The sequence below is a fragment of the Cygnus olor genome, chromosome 2, assembly GCF_009769625.2.
Source record: "Cygnus olor isolate bCygOlo1 chromosome 2, bCygOlo1.pri.v2, whole genome shotgun sequence".
Lineage (NCBI taxonomy): Eukaryota > Metazoa > Chordata > Aves > Anseriformes > Anatidae > Cygnus > Cygnus olor.
In genome coordinates this window covers 73,344,468-73,369,815 of record NC_049170.1, presented here as the reverse complement: position 1 = coordinate 73,369,815, position 25,348 = coordinate 73,344,468, and positions in this window count along the sequence as shown.

Sequence of the window (25,348 nt, the reverse complement as noted above, 5' to 3'; positions counted from 1 at the left end):
TCTGACCCTAAGTGATGGGGGCAGCCACTCTCAAGAATACGATTCCTCTAATATTTAGATGCTATAATCAGCACCTCTGTTGCACTTTGTTTCCTACCTGCAAGATGTTGAGAAAGCCATGTCAAAATGGATACATATAAGACTGCAAAGCACCCAGATGCTATGGGGGTAGGTAACTTGTCCACATGGTGTTGGAAAAAGCACCAACTAGGGGAAGCCTTAGAGCAATATTTACAAAGAGCAGAAGATACAATAGAGGACACTGCTTCTTTGCCTCCACAGCAACTCTCCGGCCTCCACTCTTCTTAGAACAAATTCTGAGATGCAAACAGATTTGTCTCATTTGTTGCCATTAGGGAGAGTATCATAACTATTCTTTACATATCGATTATTTCATTCTTTTCCAATTTCCTTTTTCTCTACCCACCTAGCTTCTGGGCTTTCCAAATATATTCTGCTTGATATTCTTGTTTCCCTTCCTTCCTTCCTTCTATTTTCCTAGCTTTTATTTTGGTATCAATTTTGTTTTAGCTTCACTGGAAATAACCAGTGAGAAGTAAATTCACTCAGACAATCACCTTTCTGCTTGTGTAAAAAAGCCTAGCACTTATTATGTTTTATGTAACTTAGTAAGCTCGATATACTGGAAGTGAAAGTGAAGGGTTGTGTGAACATTATTAAGGAAGCAATGGCAATCTTTCTTTCCCCACTATAACTGCATACAATGATGAAAGTAAAATGATGCAGTTACACAGCTCCTCTTTCTCCCTTTCCCTCCCCTTCCTGCTCCCACCAACAATGGAGCTGATATTGCAGATAAAATTATGAATTTTTATTATCCCTATTTTTGTCAATAGGACTACCCTGAGACATGAAACGACATATAATATACTTTACAAAAATTCAAAGGACTAATATTGAAGGAGTCCTCAATATTTTTTTGTAAATAAGACAGAACTTACAGACAAATAAGACAAACCTTAATAAGACAGAACTTCTCTCCTCCAGATACTTTCACAGAAGAATAAAAATACGTCACATTTGGGTAATGATATTTAACTAAGGAAAAGCGGGTGACCAACACAAAAAACCTCCTTAAGCTACCCTCTATAAATCATCAAGCTTACATCAAAAGAGCAAAACAAAATCTGAATATTGTATATACTAACTTGGAGTGTAATTAACAACACTAATCTATGCTTAGATGTAAGAGATCATGAAAATTCTTGTTATTTAAAGCTCATCCAATATTCTCTTCCTCTGAAATAAAATTTTTTAACACTAATGTTGGTGTCATAGAAAATAGTTGAACTTCTGGAACTTGAAACCAGTATTTTGAAACCTTCATGCAAATCCTTTCCAAGTCATGACAGATCTTCAGGTGCTAGAGAAAGCCTGAGAATTTCATGGGCTTATAAGTGCCTTAATGAGACTAATATAATACACTAACCAGTTGCTTTAATATACTAGATTCTGCATTATCTTAATCTGTATTGCTTTCTTAATGTTGAATATAATGTACACCTACATTTAAATGCATTAAATACCATCATACAGTGTTAAAAATAAGTTGAAAGCGTGTATTATTGCTCGAATTAAACCACTTCAGTAATAAACCCCTGTTGCTTTAACACGCCACATGATCACACTTTGTTTCTATTTCTGACTTATTTTTCATAGTTCCTCCTTGAATGTACTTAGAAAAGAGACATGTATGATATCTTTTTGGAGATAGGTGTCACAATATAAGATAAGTTAGTTACAATGAAAGCTCCTGAGTAAGAGTTCAAGTATAAGAAGCACACTGCATTATATGGACACTCATTGTAAAAGACAGAAAACTGTAGCTCCTTTAACACCTGTTGTCATCTTCCAGTCCATATAATTTCAGAAGTAAGCAGTAAGCCTTAGGGACAAGAACTGATGCATATTTTGTTGCCTTAATTTTGAAATAGTAAATAGAAGGGGAAAAAAAAGTCTTGTGGAACCTTCAGAGTCCTCCACAACTTAACTAAACTTAGTAGAGCTATGTAAAGTGATTAAATATATTTATTCACCTTGGTCTCCAAGAAGACTGGAATGAATATCCACCAGGCTGTATTAATACTTCTTTTGATTGCTGTTCTTTGATGTCTTCTCAGCCTTTTAGGGACTCGGCAGATGCAATGCAACAAATGTCTCTCCTCCTGCTCTATGTATGTTGCTCATGAGAAAAGGAGGTTATGTTTCTATTTCTAGAAAGATATCTGCAAAATGTTCCTTTTCTTTAGACAGGACACTGCTAAGCTGATGGTTAGTGAGCCTACCAGGGGAGATGCCCTGCTAGACCTTCGGTTCACGAACAGGGAAGGACTGGTGGGAGATGGGGTGGTCGGGAGCTGTCTTGGGCAGAGTCACCACGAAATGGTAGAGTTCTCTATTCTTGGCGAAGTCAGGAGGGGGATAGCAAAACTGCTGTCTTGGACTTCCAGAAGGCAGACTTTGAGCTGTTCAGGACACTGGTTGGCAGAGTCCCTTGGGAGACAGTTCTGAAAGGCAGAGGAATCCACGAAGGCTGGGCACTCCTCAAGAAGGAAATCTTAAAGGCTCAGGAGTGGTCTGTCCCCACATGCCCAAAGACAAGCCGGCATGAAAGAAGACTGGCCTGGCTGAACAGAGAGTTGTGGCTAGAGCTTAGGGAAAAAAAAAAAAAAAAAAAAAAAAGAGGGTTTATGACCTTTGGGAAAAAGGGTGGGCCACTCAGAAGGATTATAAGGATGTTGCGAGGCTGTGCAGGGACAAAATTGGAAAGGCCAAAGGTCATCTGGAGCTCAGTCTGGCTACTGCTGTTAAAGATAACAGAAAATGTTTTTATAAATACATAAACACAAAAAGGAGGACAAAGGAGAATCTCCATCCTTTACTGGATGCGGGGGGAAACTTAGTGACAAGAGATGAGGAAAAGGCTGAGGTGCTTAATGCCTTCTTTGCCTCAGTCTTTAGCAGCAAGACCAGTTGTTCTCTAGATACCCAGTACCCTGAGCTGGTGGAAGGGGATGGGGAGCAGAATGTGGCCCTCATAATCCACGAGGAAATGGTTGGCAACCTGCCACAGCACTTAGATGTATGCAAGTCGATGGGGCCGGATGGGATCCACCCGAGAGTGCTGAGAGAACTGGCGGAAGAGCTGGATAAGCCGCTTTCCATCATTTATCGGCAGTCCTGGCTATCAGGGGAGGTCCTAGTCGACTGGCGGCTAGCAAGCATGACGCCCATCTACAAGAAGGGCCGGAGGGTAGACCTGGGGAACTATAGGCCTGTTAGTTTGACCTCAGTGGCAGGGAAGCTCATGGAGCAGATTATCTTGAGTGTCACCACGCGGCACTTGCAGGGCAACCAAGCAATCAGGCCCAGTCAGCATGGGTTTATGAAAGGCAGGTCCTGCTTGACGAGCCTGATCTCCTTCTATGACAAAGTGACGCGCTTAGTGGATGAGGGAAAGGATGTGGATGTGGTCTACCTTGACTTCAGTAAGGCTTTTGACACCGTTTCCCACAGCATTCTCCTCGAGAAAGTGGCTGCTCTTGGCTTGGACTGGCATACGCTTCGTTGGGTTAGAAACTGGCTGGATAGCCAGGCCCAAAGAGTCATGGTGAATGGAGTTAAATCCAGTTGGAGGCCGGTTACTAGTGGAGTCCCCCAGGGCTCGGTACTAGGGCCAGTTCTCTTTAATATCTTTATCGATGATCTAGATGAGGGGATCGAGTGCACCCTCAGTAAGTTTGCAGACAACACCAAGTTAGGTGCGTGTGTCGATCTGCTTGAGGGTAGGAAGGTTCTGCAGGAGGATCTGGATAGGCTGGACCGATGGGCTGAGGCCGACTGTATGAGGTTTAACAAGGCCAAGTGCCGGGTCCTGCACCTGGGGCACAACAACCTCAAACAGAGCTACAGGCTGGGAGATGAGTGGTTAGAAAGCTGCCTGGCAGAAAAGGACCTGGGAATACTGGTTGATAGTCAGCTGAATATGAGCCAGCAGTGTGCTCAGGTGGCCAAGAAGGCCAACAGCATCCTGGCTTGCGTAAGAAACAGTGTGGCCAGACGGGCTAGGGAAGTGATTGTCCCCCTGTACTCGGCTCTGGTGAGGCGGCACCTCGAGTACTGTGTTCAGTTTTGGGCCCCTCGCTACAAGAAGGACATGGAGGTGCTCGAGCGAATCCAGAGAAGGGCAGCGAGGCTGGTGAGGGGTCTGGAGAACAAGTCTTATGAGGAGCGGCTGAGGGAGCTGGGATTGTTCAGCCTGGAGAAGAGGAGGCTCAGGGGCGACCGTATTGCACTCTATAGGTACCTTAAAGAAAGCTGTATCAAGGTGGGGATTGGTCTGTTCTCCCACGTGCCTGGTGACTGGACGAGGGGGAACGGGCTGAAGTTGCGCCAGGGGAGGTTTATGTTGGAGACTAGGAAGAACTTCTTTACTGAAAGGGTTGTTAAGGCATTGGAATGGGCTGCCCAGGGAGGTGGTTGAGTCACCATCCCTGGAGGTCTTTAAAAGACATTTAGATGTAGAGCTTAGTGATATGGTTTAGTGAAGGACTTGTTAGTGTTAGGACAGAGGTTGGACTAGGTGATCTTGGAGGTCTCTTCCAACCTAGATGATTCTGTGATTCTGTGTGATTCTGTAAGAATCTGAGCAGACAAGAAGATATCACCCTTTTGCTGTCTGTCTGTAACATTATTGAGGGTGATGGATGATATGTGGTCTTCATGAAATGTTCTTAGAAATCCTGAATGAAGTATATCCTATAATCTTTCCAGGCAAGACAGTTTAAGATGATAGAGTCTGCCTGTGTCATTTTAACTCATGCTCCATGCATGGGTATGATTATGCCTGTTTGCCTTATTGCATTAACGAATTCAATATTTCTTTCATCTTTCTTATTCATTGTGCTGTCCCAAGTGTTTGCTTATCATCAACAAAATACAACATAATTAACCTCTTCTTTAGCAATTTTAATATACTCTATCTCAAGTAGTAAAGTACATCACAAACATTGGTGATGAACTTAACAGAATGTCTGGTGGAATTATCCCCATTCAGCAGAGAAGGAAGTGAGGCATAAGGTGAGGCACACTTCTGCAAGTGTTACTTAATTTAGGTGCTTTACCTCAGCTTCAAAACCTTGGCTTCATTTTTCAGAAATCTCTTTTTTTCCTGTGTTGTTCCAATTTCAAGTACATTTGTTTGCACTTCAGTATTGAGTGCCCCTGTGAAACTCCCCTTGCATATTACATCTTGGGCATATTTTTCTTATTTTAAAAGAGTTAGTCACAGTGGTACAATCTGATTGGTTAATCTGTCTAATCTTATTTTGACATGAATAGTACTGAATTATTTTAGAGACTGTGATATCCTTTTTATATTCTGACAGTTACAGAATAACCTGATGTGAAGAAATTTCTATTAAATCCCAATTTTCTGGGATTCACACTGTAGTTTTTTTTTTTTTTTTTTTTTTTTTAACAAATACTTCTTAATTTTCATTATTTCTAGTAGCTCTATGAGTATTTTCCATAGGTTTCTGATTCTTATTGATGATCTCTGATAAGAGTATGGCTTTTAAAATTTCTTCTGATAGTGACTTCTGTGGAATTACTATAAATTAAATTGAAAAGTATTTCCTCTTTCAAAATTTGTGCTGTAATTGAAGTAAAAATCATATGATATTTTGATGTAGATTTTCTTCAGTAACACAACAACATCAATGTTACAGATACATGTGCTTATTTAATTCATAAGTAAATTTCAAAAAAATAGTGTTTTTTTTTTTTTTTTTTTTTTTTTTTTTTTTTGAGATGTGTCACTTCTGAAGAGAATCAGAACTGGAATGCAGTAAGTAACTGGAATGAACCTGCACGCAGGATCCATTAATGTTTCTATTATCACCTGTGTATTTGTCTATATGATTAGTAGAAATGTGTGTCTAACTTAAACATCTCCACAATTGCTTTGGAGACAGCTAGCATATTTGCTTTAATTAAGCTGGTATTATTTATGTTGGAACATAGTGTCAAAATTGCTTTTCAAATTATTCACATTATAAGTCATCTCAGAAACATACAATCATTTTGGTGTTCATTTTGGGCAATTCCTACAGCATTTAGCTACTTTTATATTTCATGACTGAATCCATGCCAAATTGCTTGTTAGACTACAACCATTAAGATTTATTGTGCAAATTTATCAGTTTTGATGCTGTTAGATCCCATCATTCACTTTTGTTTGAGGATGTGTGCAAATCCCTGTCTTTTGTTTATCTAAGACAATATGTTTTTGTTGTTGAGATTTGTTTATTTTTTATTCTTTTTGTTAAATGTTTTAGCATTTTATAAATCAAATTTCACTGACAGTAATTGTTGTATCTTTTGGTACCCATGTAGCTATTTCCAAAAGCTTTCAATTTATATTATCGATTCTCCTGTGTATACCTTGAATTTCACTTATTTGACTCATATAGCAGCAAGAAAAAATAATTTGGGATACAGACTAAGGTTTTTGTTTAATCTTTATGGAGCTCTAATAAATTAATTTTATTGATGTATAGGCTGATGTATAGGATGATGTTCAGAAAGTGCTGAGATTTCAAGTGTAAATTCTAATTATCACAAGCCACTCTGTCAGTATGCAAAAGAACTGTGCACAGTCCAGAGTTACCAGTCTGTGTTAGTCCAGAGTTACCAGTCCAGTGCAAACCAGTCTGGTGTGAATATAATTTCATATTTTTTGGGTAACTTGGGATGCTTCTACCTGAAAGTTTGCTAGTACTAGTTGGGATAGTCTTGGGACTATATTTAGGTGACATTTTCACAAGGACTCCATATTGTCATAATTTTCCTTGTACTCCACCAGTTTCATTGACTTCATTGGGAGCAGACTAGGGCTACAAAGAAGCTGGGGAAAATCTTTGCCTTTCCTTCTCTCTTTCTTTCCTCATTTTCTCCTTTCCTTCTTTTCTTCATCCTTTGTTTCCTTCTTTTCTTTCTATTTTTTTATTATATAAATGTATTTTTGCACCTTCATAATAAAATAGTGTTCCTCAGCATCTACCATTTAGCAACATCACAGGGTTTCAGAAATAAATAAATAAAAAAATAAAACAAAATCCTGCTATATTTACAAAATAGCTAACATCATAACATCAAAATGTAAAATAATTTTAGTTTTATGATGCGTTTGAGTGAGCATTTCAGACTAAAGCCAGAAATCCCTGCTTTTGTCAGTATACATGGCAAAGATAAGTGTGCGCTCTTTTAATTTAGAACAGCCAAGTATTTTCAAATAGCAATGCAGTATTTGAGTGCAGAGATACAACTCAAGACAAATATAAGCAGAGGATCCCAAATTGAGCAATGCTTTCATAAGTCATAAAAGCAATTTTAAAATCAATTTGGCATTTGATCAAATTGCTCTTTAGGTTTTGTAAGATGGAATTGAAATGCTGAGTCCACTTGGTGAGTTAAAATCCTGCTAACAGCTCTGCAGTTTGAATCCTACACTTTTTTTTTTCTTTTTTTTTCCGAAAAAGACAAAAATAAGTCATTATGGCTCTGACTTACAGGCTGTACACCACAGTGCTTTTTCAAATCTTTGGTGATGATTACCTTTCTGAACTTCTCTGGTAGGATTTTTTTCGGTATTTTTATATGAAGTGACTGGTTATGGCTTCAGTCATTTAGATGTGGTTGTACAGCCTGCCATGAAAATGAACAAATACCTATATTGCCTTAGTAGCTTTCCTGGAAGGGGAAGTGAGACCTTGAATCTGAGCTGTAGGTGCTGTTCTACTTTTTGGCAGTTTAGATTTCCTACACCCTGTCCTTGTTTTAGTGGCACACATATACCAAGTTATATCAAAATATTATTCCTTGGATTTCCCATACGTTATAGAAGAGGACTTGTCAGCATTGGTTTCAAACTGTTACCCCATTAAGATCCACTGGAGTATAGCCCCGGGACATTAAAGTTTATCTATATGTTTCCTTGTACAGTTTCTATGTACACAGGGTAAAAGGCCACCTTGGTCCCAGCATAGCATTTAGCACTGTGCCGTTCTGTCCGACAGAAGAGGACCTGTTTAGGAGAAACAATGTAGTGATGATGTCGAGCAAAACAGAGTCAGAGCAGAGAAGAATAAGATCTTTCTGTCAGGAGTTAGTAATAAATGTATGGCTCTTTAGAGTCACTTCCCAGCAACTCAGAGTCTCTAGTTTGTGAAATATAGAGGCTAGAGTCTTATTACACATTTCTGCAAACTTTTACTCTTTGAATCAAGAATACTAGTTCAGGTTCAGTCTCTTACCTACATACATTTATTCTGGACTCTTTGGGTTATAGAACCATACCTTAAAGCGGGACCGTGGGAGAATTTCAGAGGATCATTGTATTATAGCAAGAGGAAGATCCTCCTCCATGCCTCCATCCAGAATGGGGGCTTCTCAGTGAAATTTGAATAATTTTCCTTTGTAGTTGCACAAGTTTGCTCAGCCTCGGAGACAATGCAGATTTATTTTCAGTAAAAATGTTTTGAATTACACCTCTGATGATTTGGTTCCTATTACATGTATATATAAACATTTCAAGACTATGAAGTAGGAATCTGGTGAGCAAAAATATTGCTGAAAGTTACTGCATAGCAATATTTTTCCTTCTACTCCATTAATAATGTATTACTCTAACGTTGCTGAGAAAAAGAATATTTTTTTCATCCATATGTTCAGTACTAACAAAATTCCATTCTGGAACTGAACTTTATTTATTTATTTTTTTTTATATTTGGCATAGAGGAAAAAGAAATTATACATATAAATATTAAATAAACATATTCTCAATGAATAAATTAAGATGTTTATACTAAATATTTGTCTCAATGACACTGTTAAAATGATTATAATAATACAATTCTGTTTCTAAATCAAGACATTCAAAAACTAAGATAATCCAAATATCCTTAGCTCTACCTTTATTATTATTATTATTATTATTATTGTTATTGTTATTGTTATTATTTACTGCAATGGTATGTGAATGACTTCATATACCATGAAAATAACAGCAACATTTTCAGTATGCTTGCAAGATAATAATTCATTACATTATTGTTTTATGACTGCATCATTACAATTGTATAACAATATTAAATCAATAGGCATGTTTCCAGCTGGCAAGTATGCAAAACGTCCCTACTCATCTGATTTGCTTGTTGTATTCAGAGACTTTTAAAACAGTGTCTGGATGTGTGTTTCATGATATATTGAATCCTATAGCAAATACCTTCCGGTTCCTAAGACTCTTTCTTAGCTTATAAAAACAATATGCCAAGGAGTGTTTTATGATCATGACACCAGGTGGCACATCCAATTTTATGTTCAGATGCTTAAAATTCTTCTCTTATTTATTTGTGTGTTTTTTTCTTTATTTACTAAGGTAGTTGCACCTAAACCTGCTCTTTGAGAACATTCTGCTCTTGGCACACATACTATAACCTGAGCAGTATCTGTTTCTACTAATGTTTTATTCGCTACGTATATGTGGTCTGAGATACAAATAAAGATGTAAAACAAGAAATCTTCATTCCACAGATTTCATTAACATATGTCATATGAAAAACAAAACAAAACAAAACAAAACAAAACAAAACACTTTTCTGAATTCTAGATGGCAAAAAAAAGCTTTTGATTAACCCCATGACCTAGAACTGAACTTGGAATAAAAGAGAAAATGCTGCAGGAAGGATAGGTTCAAATTAGTACATGTGGCTTTCGATCAAAAACATATTGCTATTGACCTGATGAACACAATCTCTTTTCAACTGCTGGACCCATGGAAGATGAAGGTGGCATATGCACATCCTTGTGGGGTGCATAAATTGCATTCATTGTTCTCTCTAGCAGAAGTGGAAAACAATTACTTCATCTCTCACTGCAGTAACTGCAGCTCTACTCCTTGACTAAGGTTTGCAGTCTCAGGGTTCTATTTATATTTTGAATGATGTCTTTCCCTGACAAATTTGGTTGAATCTGGCCAATAAATTAAACAAAGAGTAGGCATCAGAGACGGGTCTGACAGATAGATAGATGGATAAACCATGCAAATGCACAAGAAATTCATTTCTTCAGAAAAAATCAAGTAAAAGAAAGTCTGCAGATACTTGTTTAAGAGACATATTTACCAAAGGTTTTAGTAGGAGGACCAGCATTAGTTCATGTTAAGACAGCACCTGTGTCTGCAGAACAAACCCCATGACAAGGGACATTAAATTTATTTCTATGAGATGTTATTTTGAACTAGTGCCACCCAGGGAACACAGGAAAGAAAAGGTTACAGAAAAATGAAAACACGCCCTGTCCTGGAACAAACGACAAGATGTGAGAAGAGCACAAAGGCTGCATAAGAGGGCTCCCACCTGAACTTACACTGAATTATTAATGCCTGTTTAGGAACAGTAGAAGAAAGTGAAAGTTCTCAAGCTTAAATTTTTGGAGGGAGAAATCACTAGCAGTTCCTACTAACTTCACATGAAACTGTGTATTAGGGAAATCAGAAACTATGTAAACAATTCTGTTTGCTTGTTATTTTTTTAGAATGACAAGTTCTCATTGAAAAGACTCCAAATAGATCCTAAGATTTTTTTCCGAGCTTTGCCAACTATGTACGTATGCAACATATATAACAATTTTGACAGCCTGACACCTTCAAAGGTGTGTACAGGTATTAAATCACAATATTCATCTGAGACTAGAAAACATTATTGTTTTGTCATCCTATCAATGAAATGAAGTACATTAGACAGGTAGACCAAATGCCAGCATGGCCATGTATTTGTTGGTACTTAAATTTGCAACAAATGAGTTGCAAAAAGGAGAGAGAACTACCTTTCTGCTCAAAGAGATTGGGTGATAAGGACAAAATTCCTTATTTAAAAGCCTAGCTTCAACCAGGCTAAAAACTTTACATGGTATGGCTTGTCCAGGGACACAGAAAAGGTGTGAGCAGTACAGATGTAGTTAGTAATCTTGCACTGCATAATCACAAAAGGATGGTGAAGACTGCTGAATGTCTCACTCCTGATGACACACCATTATTGCAGTTAAATCATGACACTTTTAGAATACACAGTAGAGAATTGCATACCCAAATGAATTTGAGGGAAGACAGAAAGAAACTATATAAATTGGCCGTCAGTCAGGACACTAGTGTTCACCTCTATCCTGTCAGAGTGGCTATACCATTCCTTAGATAAGACAATAATTCTATCTTATCTTTGATAGCCTCAGACATCTGGCATGGGTACTACTTTATTAGCAGTTCAGTGGCAATGCTTCTATCTGCTGAATTTCTACCTGAGTGTTCCCTAGAGGGCTCTCATCTGAGCACTGAGTCAGCCTGATGCTGATCTTTTGAGATCTGAACTCACAGCTTGAGGTGACACAGGACAAGCTTAATAGTCATGATTAGAACGTTCTTTCCATTTTAAGTGCTTAATTTCTTCTGCTTATAACTTTCCAAACCATTAACTCCTGGGAGGACTTTTTTTTTTTTTTTTTTTTTCTTCTCCCAGACTTGTGCTCAATTCGGAGGTGAAATACTTAAAAAGTTTGATAAAAAGCGATTTGTTTGTTACTGATGTGTCTGAATACAAGGATAAAGGGGAATGAGGAAGCATTTCCTATGACAAAGGTTATATATTACTGACACTTTCTTTGTTTCTGGAAATTATCAGTTTAATTAATTTTCACGCTGACACAACTCAAGCTGTCACAAAGCTGCCATCTCTCTATCAGGTAATAATTACCACATTCACACTTTGGTTTTTCATAAGAAGCACATTTTTTTTTGTTGTCTCCTATTCCCTTTGTGTTTATTTATAGAACTCAGTGGAAAGAACAGAGAATATCTACTTTTGCTAGAGAAGATTAAAAATGGGGTTAGATACTACAAAAGTATTCTGAGAAAAAAAAAAAAAAAGTTGGGAGGCGATTTCAGTCTTTCAGTTAGAGAAATGGTAGAACCTGTTTTACATTAAATTATGGTATTTTCTTGCATTCTGTCAGCAGGAGAGCATGAACACAACACATTCCAGAGTCTCAAACTGGATTTCCAAAAACTCCAGGATTTTCTGTAAACTCTTTTAAAATCTAAGTGAATGTGTAAAATCTTATTTTTACTTCAGGATTTCTGAAGCTCAAGCTATTCACCCCAAAATGGATGCAGCAAACCAAGCTCAGGTTTGAAAAAAATTAGATGTTTCCCAGGCTGCTTGAAGAAAAGATGCCTCTTATATGTTAGTTCTCCATCTGACACCTTATGGCATATAATTCATTATACACCCTACATTCCTCCCTGCCCTTGTTTTCCTGCATCTCCTCAGTCTGCCATACAGCACTCATGCTCCTTTCAGAAGTTATTTTCTATCCATCTCCTTGCACTGTAAACTGACAATTGTTTTACCTGAAAGCATGGTGATGGCCTAAGAAGGCACAGCATCTTTGTTATTAGCAACTGCACTTCCACAAGATGTTTGAAATGTCATTTATCCAGGTAGCTCCAATCCCATTGATATTAATGGAATATAAAAATGATTTTGAATAAGGGAAAATTCTCACAGACCTAGCCATTAATCACGTATCCATGTAGGAGGAAACTAAGACTCATTAAACATGCAACATAAAATCATTATAATTGTCAACACTGCAGGTACATTCCAGGATCTTAAGATATGAAGTTATTTAAAAGCTACTGTAGCTTTTGTTCATTGCAAGACAAAAGCACTCCCATCAGGTTTTCCAGCTATTTCTTGCACTGACATCACAAGGCTACGGACTTCAGAACCCAGTCACTTCTAAGGGACAAATTAACTGGACCTTCTGGTGTGTTGGTGTCTGTATCACATGAAAGTCAACAGTTATGTACAGAAAAGTATATATAATCACAGCATCCTGCTTCTTTGGAGGTACTCTGAAAGGTACAGGCTGCATTTAAAAGTACTTTGGGAAGGAGAAGCTGACAATTTTGTTAAAGATAAAAGAAGATGTAGAAGATGGGGAAGCTCTTTGTCATATTACCATGCTCCAGAGCAGCAGGCAGGAGGAAAAGAGAAGGTGAGAAGAGTCAAACATTTAACTTTTTCTACTAACTGTAAGCTATGGCTCGTCTGTGGGAAAAGGGTACAGAAGCAAACTGGAGGCCTAGAAGAATGCGAATTTCCATCCTTGGTCATGTGTACACACCATTTCTCCATGACTTCTTGATATGCAGTGGAGGGAGAAAACAAGTCACAGAAGATGCTAAAGAATTGTTGCAGAGGGAACTCTCAGCACCTCCTGGGAGAAAAAAGTGTGGGGCACATTAGCCAAGGAAAAAAAAAGGCTGCTAAATGTCTTGGGTATATGGGTAGTCTGCATGGGAGGAACCCTTGTTAATCATGCTTTGCATGAAGCACAAATGAAATATGGGATATCCTTACTTCATGCATGCGGGAAAATTTTTATCTGAAACATATCAAGACTTATGTATAAGATAGCTTTCTTCAGAGTTAAAAATTAGAAAACATATCTCACAAATCCACTGTCTGTAAAATTAGAAAATGTTTTCATGGTCTAATGATTTTTCATGTTGTGAGATTACAAAACTACTTATGTAGGAATACTTTGACTTAATTTCTTATCCTTCTGCGTAGAGAAAAAGGAAAAAAAAATCCCCATGGGTTGTAATGAAATTAAGAAGCAGACTAAATGAAAATTTTAAGGCTTTTTTTTTTTTGAACTACACAATTTTTTAGCCCTTCCAATGTTACAGTCAGTCCTGAGATACACTTTCAACAATGACCAGTGTACAGCCTGACAAATATTAAATCACTTTTTTATTTTATGTGGTAGGATGCCCTATTTGTGGCCTGAAGACTGAATACTTCTAGAGGATTTCAGCTAGGTGGTGATTATTCTTGATGGTTATTAACTCGTGATCCTCCAGATGGGGTGGAAAGCTGGACACACTATTCTGGTATATCACAATCCTTTCCTCCTGAAGTCCTGTGATTCCAGCTCTGCATGTGACAGGAAATATTGCTCTTATGCTAATTAGTGCTGCTACCTACTGTATGGTGGGACTGCATATGTCATTTAAGACTCTTGCCTTGCTGTGCCTTTTTCTTTGAATTTATTTCCCTTCCTTTCAATTATTACCTATCATATCCTGTCCCTGGACGTACATAAAGGTTCAACTTTGTTTTACTGGACAATGAAGTAAAAAGGAGTCTGTAGTTACAAAGTCATAAGTGAATAGATAAAGCAGGTCTATGTTCTTGAAGAGAATTATGATGTCCTCTGTCCATGGGATCTGCACAATTAGTTGTCTAAAATTAGATGGTCCTGATCTTATACAGGGGACTATTGGAGTAAGTACTGGTTATGGTGGTGCAAGGATTAAGTAGAAAATGAAGCTTATTTATGATTCTAATTCTTATATTAGTTGCTATTTCCACATGCAGATAGAACTGTTTGGTGGAAAAAGAACTGAAGAAACAAGCCCGCATCTTAGAGTCTGGAAGATGTTCATGACAAATGATCATAGTGAGCAAATTTCTTTGGGCTGATTTTGAAAAGTTGTTCATTGTTAAATGACCTGTTACTGAAATTTAGGGAGAAGAGCTAAGATTTTCTGGATCTAGGTGACATTTAGGAAAGAGTTAACTTTCTTTCTCAAACTCCTGGTGTTTGGGTAATGCAATAACTAATTTCTGTTCTTAAAAATATTTTAGCTTGGAATGGTGGTACCTAATATATAACAGATTTATTGAGCTCATTGAAGGTGACAGGACACCGTTGCACACTAGAAAGGTGTTAAAATATAATAGTATTGAAAATGGGGAGAAAAAAATATAGACTTCTTTGAATAGTGTCAAACTTCTTTAGAAACAGCTTGTGCTTCATCAAAGTCTCTGTTTCCCTTTGACACTTTTTGATGTATCATTTCTTGCTGTTAATTGCCAGTGAAAAGCATGCTGCTGGTGTGAAACTTTGGAAAATGTGGAGCAGCTCTTTTTGTGTTTTAATTGCTGCTTACAGATACCAACATATATACAGTACATAGTTTTTATAGTGCTGTGGTTTTTTTTGTTTTTTTTTTTTTTTTTTAATACACATTGTTAATTTATTTTTCATCTTTTGCAGTAGATTTGCTGCACCGCTGGTGTGTACGTTACCACTTCTTGATTTTGCTGGTGGGAAGTCTTAGGAGATTGTTTATAGTCATTGTGATCCAATATTCCTTGCAAAAATTTGGCTGTTTACCTGGTGAATTGCATACATTCCTGGTCACTTCCTGCCAAAGAAGAGTGATAGAGTTCACTTGCAAGAGGGAAGCAGCACTATGTTTATCGATATAAAATAGTGATTCAACAAAGTTTAATAGTAAACAAAACAGTGGTTTAACAAAATTCGATGACAAGGTACACTTGGTTATTTACTGCATAGAGTATGGGATCCAACACACTTGTCCAGGAGACTCTTCTGTTCAGTCATAAGGTTCAGAGTAGACCCCCTTGCTTTCCAGACTCCCGAGAGAAGCATAGGTGTGGCTGCATCCAAACTTAGTCCCAGACTTGATCAACAGTTTATGTCTAAAGGTTGAGGAGACCCTCCTGTTGAGTGTCAATGGTTTATGTCCAAAGGATTATGTACACAATCAATCCAAAATACAGTTTAGCAAGTATTACAAAGTTTCAACAAGCTAGCTATTAGTCACTCACAGAGGACCTGTCGTTGCCAAGGAATCTTTTGACCTTGAGGAGTAACCCTGAGAGGCACCCCTACTCAAGGGGAGATTCTGGCAGGCAGACTGCTGACATGCAGGAGTTCTCAGTTGGCTCTATACTGTCCCCTGTTTATGGGGTAAGATGATTGACTCAGTCATATTTGCATACCAGTCATATTTGGATGGTGTATGCTCAATTAGTCCTTGGCTATTGTGTTTTTATCTGTCTCACCAGAGTCTATCCTGAGCTGGATGCAGCCATCAAGACTGGGCACATCGATCACAACTGACACTGAGATCCATCAGTTCAGCAGGGCTGTGAGTGAAAGGTCCATCTGGGAGAGTGAGTGGTGAAGTATATTTTCACACTCCACCCCATGACAATAGTCAATTCATCTTATTTTTCACAGTGGCTGTATGGGCACCTCTTGCCTTTGTGCAATAAATAGTATATTGATAATTTATACACTTACAAATCCATTGTAAGGAAAGTGCTTCTATTTGTTATGTATTAATTTGTATGTTTTGGTGGTTGAGGTTGTTTTTATTTGTTTTATCAAGTACAAAACCTTTATATACAATATTATTCTCAGCAATAGACATTGATTTTAGAGTTAGTAGAATCACAACTGGGTGAAGCATGACAGTAAAAATTCCTATTGCTATTAATGACCAGCCAAGAAAAGTTTCCCACCAATGATGTCCTCCATGTTTTTTCACTCTTTCCATGACATGGTTTCTCTCTTCTGTATCACAATGAACGGTGATTAGACTTCCATATTCCTTTGTAAACTATGTGATAGCCTACATTTTAGAGACAGTTGCCATTACTGTCATCAGATTCTGGAAATGACTTTTCTAGAAATGCTGAACAACACTCCTGCTGTGAAGCAATTATTATTATTATTATTATTATTATTATTATTATTATTATTATTATTATTTTACCACTGAAAAGCTACCAAACTGGATGATAGCTGGTTTTTCTATTTTCACTTGGCAACTACTCTCACTTTGTGAAAATGTTATAGAAAATGCTGGGCAATGAAAAATAAGACCCAGTAGGTTTCACCTGTTTCAAATATATATATATATATATATGTATATATATATATATATATTTTTTTTTCCGGGAGATTAGCTAGAACAAGGGTAAGCTCTTACCGAGTTTGTTCTAAGATCAGAGTGTTCATGAAGTAACTTATCTAGCAATTAACTGCATTAATTAATGGCTGAATTACAAGAAGTGGCTGATAACATCCATCTAGTATTCATCTGTAAAACACCTGTTCTGTAGAGCATACTTAGCCTGACTGGCTAAGTAAACTGAAATGATATAATTTAGAGTGCATTGCAAAAATCTGTATTTAGATGTATATTTACTTTTTGGATAAGGCAAAAGCAGTCAAATTGCAGCAGATTCTTCATTGCACTGAAATACAAGATCAGGATGAATAATTATTTTCTTGTTGCAGGATATTGTCTCTCTTAGTCATAGTGCCTGTTTTCAGTAAATGGATTTAAGACAAACTGTTTTATGACTTCCCTTCCCTTCCCTTCCCTTCCCTTCCCTTCCCTTCCCTTCCCTTCCCTTCCCTTCCCTTCCCTTCCCTTCCCTTCCCTTCCCTTCCCTTCCCTTCCCTTCCCTTCCCTTCCCTTCCCTTCCCTTCCCTTCCCTTCCCTTCCCTTCCCTTCCCTTCCCTTCCCTTCCCTCTCCCACACCAGCCCTGCAGTGGAAAAGAAACCTGTTCTATTCGACTAGATTACAAACATCCAAATGCACAAGATGTATCATCAGTAGTAAGATGGGTTTGCAAACTGTATGTGAGGTTCCTATATGCCACATTAACAGATGCCAAATTAATAGTTGCCTTTATAAAGTCATCAAGCAAACAAATAGAAATAAGTGGCATGCATCAATATTTAATAGACACAAAGCTATGTTTTGTTTCAATTTAAAGCTAATTAAATGACTTGCATTCAGTGTTGTTAGGATGATGTAATTCTGGAAGAAAAAATATGTTAATCATTCAGTATTTACTTCTGTTATATACTTATTAATTTGTTTTCTATATTTGTGCATTTGTTAAAAGCTTCTAGAAACTAGAATCATTACTAAAAGCTTTCAGAGCTTAAATCTCATAAGGTAGCCTTTTACAACAAATGTTCTCCCTCAAAAAAAAAAAAAAGTGAGCGATCACTTTTAAAATGAAAGATCAAAATCTTGTGATACCAACTGAAAACTAAATCTGTGCAACTTTCTTTGAGACATTTAAGCCACCTGTAATAGATTCTTTTTATGCAGCTGGAGCATGATGAATCAGTTTCCAGGATTTCAATTTAGCTTTAGGATTTAATTTAAGACTTCAATTTAATTTTACGATTGCAATCAGTGTAGTAACTAGGCAAGATCATGAGATCTAACACTCAGCCAATCATTCAGTGAGAAATCTCACATTGACATCAATGGCATATTTCAATGTCCATTGTGACTTCATATTTATATAATTTATCATAACAGTAATAGTAGATTATACTAACAGAAATACTGGGGTCTGATCCTGAAAACTGTTATGTGGCACAGGTTTCTGATGCCTGGAGAGAGTCCGCTGATCAAGTGAGAGCTAAAGTTAATCATTATTAACATAAAAATTTTTAGGGAGAGAGGTTGTGTATATGGAGACTGTATACAGAGTCCCCATGACTTCAACAAGAGGAGTTAGACAATGTGGAAGCATCTGGCTAATACGATTGAAATTGCTTGGTTGACATTTCACATTCAAATGTTGTGATAAATACAGAAGTACCCAAGAAGCAACTTAGAATCTTATATACCGTATATTTAAAAACAAAAATACTCTTTTTTTTTTTTTTTTTTTTTCCAAGAGTCCATAAAGGGACTGTTTTTAACACATACACTCCATGTAAAGTATGAAAGACGATTTTCACCTTTGTATAGTGGAAACATTAATCTAGTCAGTCCATTTTTTTAGTTAATATATATTTTCTACATACTTTACACACCAGATAAAGCAATTACAATGCAATATTTCTCCTAGTGTTTGCCACAGACATACAAGCACCCAGCATAACAATGAGAACAGTAACTCACCCAAATCCCTGAGAAGGGAGGATGGTGCTCTCAGACTGTGTTTCAGTGTCCAGATGATTATAATGAGGATTAACAAACTATTTTTTCAAAGCTATACTTCAATTTTATGACTGAGCCCTGTTCATAAAAATAACAAATTCAAATTGCTTCCCAAACATCAGATCTAATGAAGCTTTGTTCCCTACAGACATAAGTACTCTCACTGCACTATGTCATTGTCATTAGACTGCTCTTTACTCCCCACTCTCTGTATGAAATGTACTTTCCTGTGGCCCCTAAACATGTCACAACAAACAGAGGTCCCTTCCACATGTCCAGCTACCATACCACAGCTGTTTCTCCACTCTTTATCCTTCTTTGCACTTCTGGACACATAAGTGCCAGTCTTTGGAATTGCTGGTGTAAAACTACATTGCAACTGCCTGGCCTGGCAAATATATTTTCGTTGCCTAAGTACTGGCTGAGAAACGAATGAGGATTACAGACGAACTCACACTTTAGCTGTTCCTACAAAAGAACGTTACTAGGGTTTCTCTGTTTTGCAGTGGTGTCAATTTTCATTTGAGTTGTAGAGGGATAATCTCTCAAAGACTTCTACCTCTTTATTACCTACTACTGTAATAGGATATTGAGTTCAAAACATATTAGGATAGATCTGGCAGACAAACACACATTCTGTATGAAAATTCGAGTTGAAAATTTGTGTGAACAGCCAACTGAATAAATCTAATGATTAGCTTTTTTAGGTTTCTTGAATCTCAGATCCTCCATTTAAAGGTTGTTAAACTGACCAGTCACTTACTCAAATACAAATAAAACTCCTTTGTGTAATTGCTGTTTATTCCTTTGAGTTACAACAAACAACTATAGTGTTTTCCATGTCAAAACCAAAGTAATTCTGTTTTGTCTTTAACAATGAAGGAAGACCAACTTATACATAGCTATCTACTCACAACCTTTCATTCACTTCAATGTCTTTTATTTGATTTCAGTAACAGGTTATTGATTGTCTTTAACCCCTTTGCACATGAAATCTGCTCTACTGTGGAAGGCCAGTATATCATTTATGTTTCATTTTTAGTACTGTGCCTAGGTCTGTGTGACTTTCTGTACTAGGAATGTATTTTTCTTTATTAAAAGGGACTGCTGCAGCAAAATCTATTGGAATCTAGAAAAACTGCGGTATATATTGTTTGTATATCACTGGTGCATATCGATATTGCTGTTATAGTGAGAATTTGTTTCTGAAATTGTTATCAATACACGTTTAAAGCTTTAATGCTTGATAATTATACTTCTAATTTCTTCTCTATTTTTAAATTATTAGATGAAACAGATTTACAGTATCACCTAACAGAGTCAGATTTGAGCTATTTTGAATGAAGGGACACACATGATGGCAAAAGAAACCATAGTTGCTGCTTCTTCCTATTTGTTCAAAGTTGATTGTTTCTGCCGTCCTGAACTGGGGGTGAGTGAATGGTGGTGGGAAAGAGACTGCTCCTGACATGGTTAGCTCAAGAACATGTACAACTGTAGGGGGTCAAAATAACATTTTGATCTACACCTAGATGGCTACAAAATAACAGCATATTAAGGAACATCCAATTTAACATATTCACATCCCTAATATGCAACTGAGAAGCTACCTTCTATTTTTCTGTAGCTTTCAAGTAATTACCACATGTTGCTCCATAAACAAAAATATATGCAGAAGGTAACAAGGAGACTGGTGATCTCTGCAGAGTCTAATTTTGAAACGACTTAGAACTTTCTTAGAATTTAATATATTTCAACAAGTAAAAGCTGGCTTCCTTGTTAGTTGGTTATTTAGTCAAAATCAACTCTGTTAAATAAGCACAACATGAGACCAGTTGTCACAGAATGGCTCACATCTATATTATTAAATTCTCCTTTCCTTTAAACAGAGTGGCTGCAAACATGTTGCCTTTTACTACTGATTTCTGGCTTGTGCTAATACCTCAAGCACACTTGGAAATTTCACTGCAAGGGTACAAGAAAATATATCACAATAGTGACATTTGATAACATAGAAAAAAAAAGAAAAAAAAAAAGAAGAAAAAAAAAAGAAGAAGGAAAAAAAAAAGTTTTTCTTTACTTGAGACAAATCCCTATTACTGCTTAAGTTATTAACATATATGCAGTGTATAGCCAGGGCGGGCCAGTCAGATTTTTGAAGAGCAGACATCTCTAAACAATTGTACATAAATCGGCAAAAAGAACAGATTTCCCACCATATCCTCTCCTGCAGCTTGTGCAGCTCTCTGATTTCATGATTTTTTAATTTTTTTTTCTATCTGAAGAGAGCTTTGGCCAACTATCCTGTATACAGCATTCCAACCACAGTCACAGAGCAGTGTTTGACTGCTTTGGCTGGGTCACATGAAACAGACTTTTGGAGCTAATTCTCTGTTATATGACAGTTAACATTTCCTTTGCTACATTTCCCATGGTCTAAACCTAGTTGCTGCCTTAGAATAGTGATAAAATGTAAACTTCTGTTGTTATTATTTTTAGCAAAACACTTCACCATGAAGCTAGAAGTTTCCTCCATTCCTTTAAGGATCTGTGGGGAGGATACAAGTTATATTACTTTCTGCACATTTGAATCTAGTACAAAATAAGCAGTGAATACTGAATAATACATATTGAGAAAAAGAAACATTTTGACTATAAATGCATTTAAAATATGTTTTGCATCCCACTTGTAAACATGTTTACTAGTAGTCCTGATCCTTTGAACACTTGCAGGTTACGAGTAATCCAATCCTACTGCACACAGCATATTAATTTAATTCTCTTCTGTTTAAACAAACAAACAAACCAGCCTATGGATGTACACCAGATTTTATCTGTTTTATTCAGGACCCCCTCAGAGACCTGTCATGGGAATATTCCCCACAGGAAACCCGACAAGAGAAAAGTCTGCATGAATTAGTCAATCAGCTCCAGTGATTCACATCTATATTAGCTCACGCCACAACTAACGTTTTTTCAAAGAGTGATATTACATATAAATTAGTTCATAGCTTTACTTATTTTGTGTGTCCAAGACTATAGCAAGATACACAGTGCTACCACTTCTGGTACAGAACTTCAGAGTTTCACTTTATGGTCTTTTATTCTTCAGTTATTCCCCAATGTTGAAACTCCTTTGAGCTTTCTCATTCCTTCATAGCTCTTATAAATGCCTCTATTTTTTTCATGTAAGATGACTTTTCCCCTAAGGGAGAAACAATAAAGCATACAGTATAAGTGAACCTAGCTAGAAAAGTAAGAAAATCCTTTTCACAAACCATAAAGAAAATATTTGATCCTTTTATCCCTTCATGGAGAGTTTTAATGTCATCAAAAAGAAGGGACCAAGACCAACTTCCCAAATAGCGAGTTGTGAGTTCATAGATCATTATGGATTTATACATTTTAGATGTCATTGATGTAATTGTTGCTCTGATCCACTATTTTCAGTAAAATTTTTACCAGACAACACCACGAGTGGGGTTTGGAGCAAAGGTTGGTAAACTATCTGTGATGTTAAACTGTCTTGATGAAGAATTTTCAGCCCAGTTTCTTGAAGAAATTAGATGTATGCATTCAGAGTCTCTCCATCTGTATATACCTGTGTCTCCCAATAACTTTAGAACCTGTTGATCATTTCAATTAAATTTGGCTAAGAGAAGTTGCCAATGGCATCCTATTACTATTAAACCAGTTAAAATTGGTAACTGACTATAGAAACACTAGTGAGGGAAAAGCAGTTGCAATTGCTAGGACCTGAGGGAATGGCATGAAGCTGTGACAGGGGAAGTTCAGGTTGGGTTTCAGGAAAAGATTCTTCACTGAGAGGGTGTTCAAGGACTGGAACAGGTTCCCCGGGGATGTTTTTAGGGTGTCCTCTGTGGAGTTGGGAGCTGAATTTGATCATCCATTTGATCATCCTTTTGGCCCCTTCCAACTCAGGATATTCTATGATTCTGTTATTCTAATTCAGACCTGTATTTCTTCCAGCAAGAAGCAAACAGCTATCTAATCAGTATATTTGCAGCTCTGTACTAAGCACTGCTTTTTTTTTTTTTTTTTTTTTTTTTTTTTTCCTTTGAATGTAAGAAGAAATGAGAGAATGAGAGGGAGCTTTGTGCAAGGGAGACGATAGGGAGTTTTAGACGCATCACAGGGATTGGGGACACTAGGAGAAATGAATGATTAGGGAATATATAACACTATTCCATTAAAAGAAAAAAAAAAAAAAAGAATGTAATGATCTCTGTTTTTCATGCAACTACCCTTTAGTAACCATATCATAAAAATAGTATCTGCAAATGAGAATATAGCAATGACAAGAGAGAGGTGCTAATGCAAAGTTCATAGTTCAATGCTTTTGAATGTAAGGGTGAGAAAAATTTCAAGCAGCTCACATTGTAGGCCCTGCTGGCAGGAAGTGTGGGTGTCAAAGACAGCACAAGGGGATTTGGCTGAGGAAGATTTTTAAAGGACAAGGAGGTCCATCACTGAAGCATAATATCTTGAGAGTGGTATCTGTGATAAATAGTTTGCATTTCCTGATACCCACTGAGTTCCAAACTAAGAGAAAAAAAAAAAAAAAAAAAAGAGCTGTTGCCTCACCCAGGGACAAAATGCTGCAATTAAGATATTTAGATTACTTTTCTTTTGAGACGCAGCATCTTCAAGCTGCCAGTGCATTCAGTATTCAATCTGAGAATGAAAAAACACAGCCTGACACAGCAACCTTGAAAGATTGCTTACCCTGTGCTCCAGTTTTTACTTTGGGTGCAATCCAAACTAAAAGTTTTCATTTGTTTGCTTGTTTTTCTTTTTTTTTTGAGTGGTTCTAATGTTTGAGGAAGAACTATTTCTTCCTTAATTTGCTGTAAGAGGACAGAAAGATAAGCTTATGAAATGTGCATGTCTTATTTTTATTTTTTTTTCAGAACATTGTTTTAATGAGAACTATTGAAATTGAATCCAAACCATGCTTAGACCTTGATTCACCCTGAAGCCAAAACCTAATCTGCTATTTGTTGCCATTCATTTCACATAGCTGTAGTCAAAGAACTTAAATAACTGGCTAAACTGGCTAACACTTTTGCTTTGAATCCTTGTAGTAGTAAGGCAGCAGATAATAATTTTGAATATACAACCACTGCATATATGAGAGCTAGCATGGATGGATAAAGGGACAGGCAGAGAAATAGAATTAGCTATCATCAAAATAACTAGTGAACAGGGGAAACTATGAAAAAGAAATATATTAGTAGAGATTTCATATTGTTGGGCATATGTCAGAGTAATAACCATATTTATTTTTTAAGCGTAGATAAAAGAAAAAAAATTCTGTATTTATGTGGCAGACTTTCTCTGTGCAAGTAAGCATGTAAGTAATACGTAAACATGCATCAGCTTATATATAATAAATACAGGCAGAATTTCCTTCCAGTGATCTGCATTGCAGATATCCTATCTACATTGAACTATGTGCGATATTCTTTAGTCATTTTGAGTAAAGAGCAGTCTGACAAATTTTGCATTAGTGTTCCACAATTTATATGATGAGAGTATTTTTCCAAGATGTATATAGTGACAGTTGACAGTTGTTTGCTGTGTAGGCATCCTTTTTTTTTTTTTAATTATTATTTTTATTTTGTTATTATTTTTATTATTTATATATATATATAGTTTTATGCAGCTTTCTCATTCTCTCTATTTATTCGTTCATTTATTCATTCCTTAATTATAAAATTTATAATGTGGGCTTTTGTAAATGGAAAATTTCAGGATTTGGTCATTAAAATAAACATCACTGAAGAATTTCTGCTCCATTTAAATAAAAGAAAGAGATCTGCCATGTACTTCAGTGATGATTTACCCTATATCTGAAAGAGTTTGCAGGATTGTGACCTTATATTGTAATGCATCTTTTACCCCTTTAGCACTTTTCAGAGCTAAAAGAATATATATATATATATATATATATGTTTTTTTTTTGGACGATGTCAATAATAGAGCATTATAATTTCTTTATATTCTTGAGGATTAATAATCTTGATCTACATGGCAATATTTCAAGTATATAAAGGAATAAGTACACATTAACATGTTCATGAACAAACAAGGTTATCTTAATGTCAATCGATTTCTGGGAAAGTTAATAGATTAGTTAAATGGGAAGTAGTTAAGTGGGATATTGGTGGTACCCTTGTGAATAGCTGAAGTTAATGATGCCTCTGACTTTGTACCGATAACAACAAATCTTACTGGAAGCAGAAGATTTGACACTTTTAATATTTTGACTTCTTCATGAATCCACAGGCAAACAATACTTTTTCCTTCAAGGCAATACTGCAATAAAATCCAGTGCAATGAAAGATGAAGGTCTCAATTTTCAGAGAGTTTAAGGATATTGGTCTGGA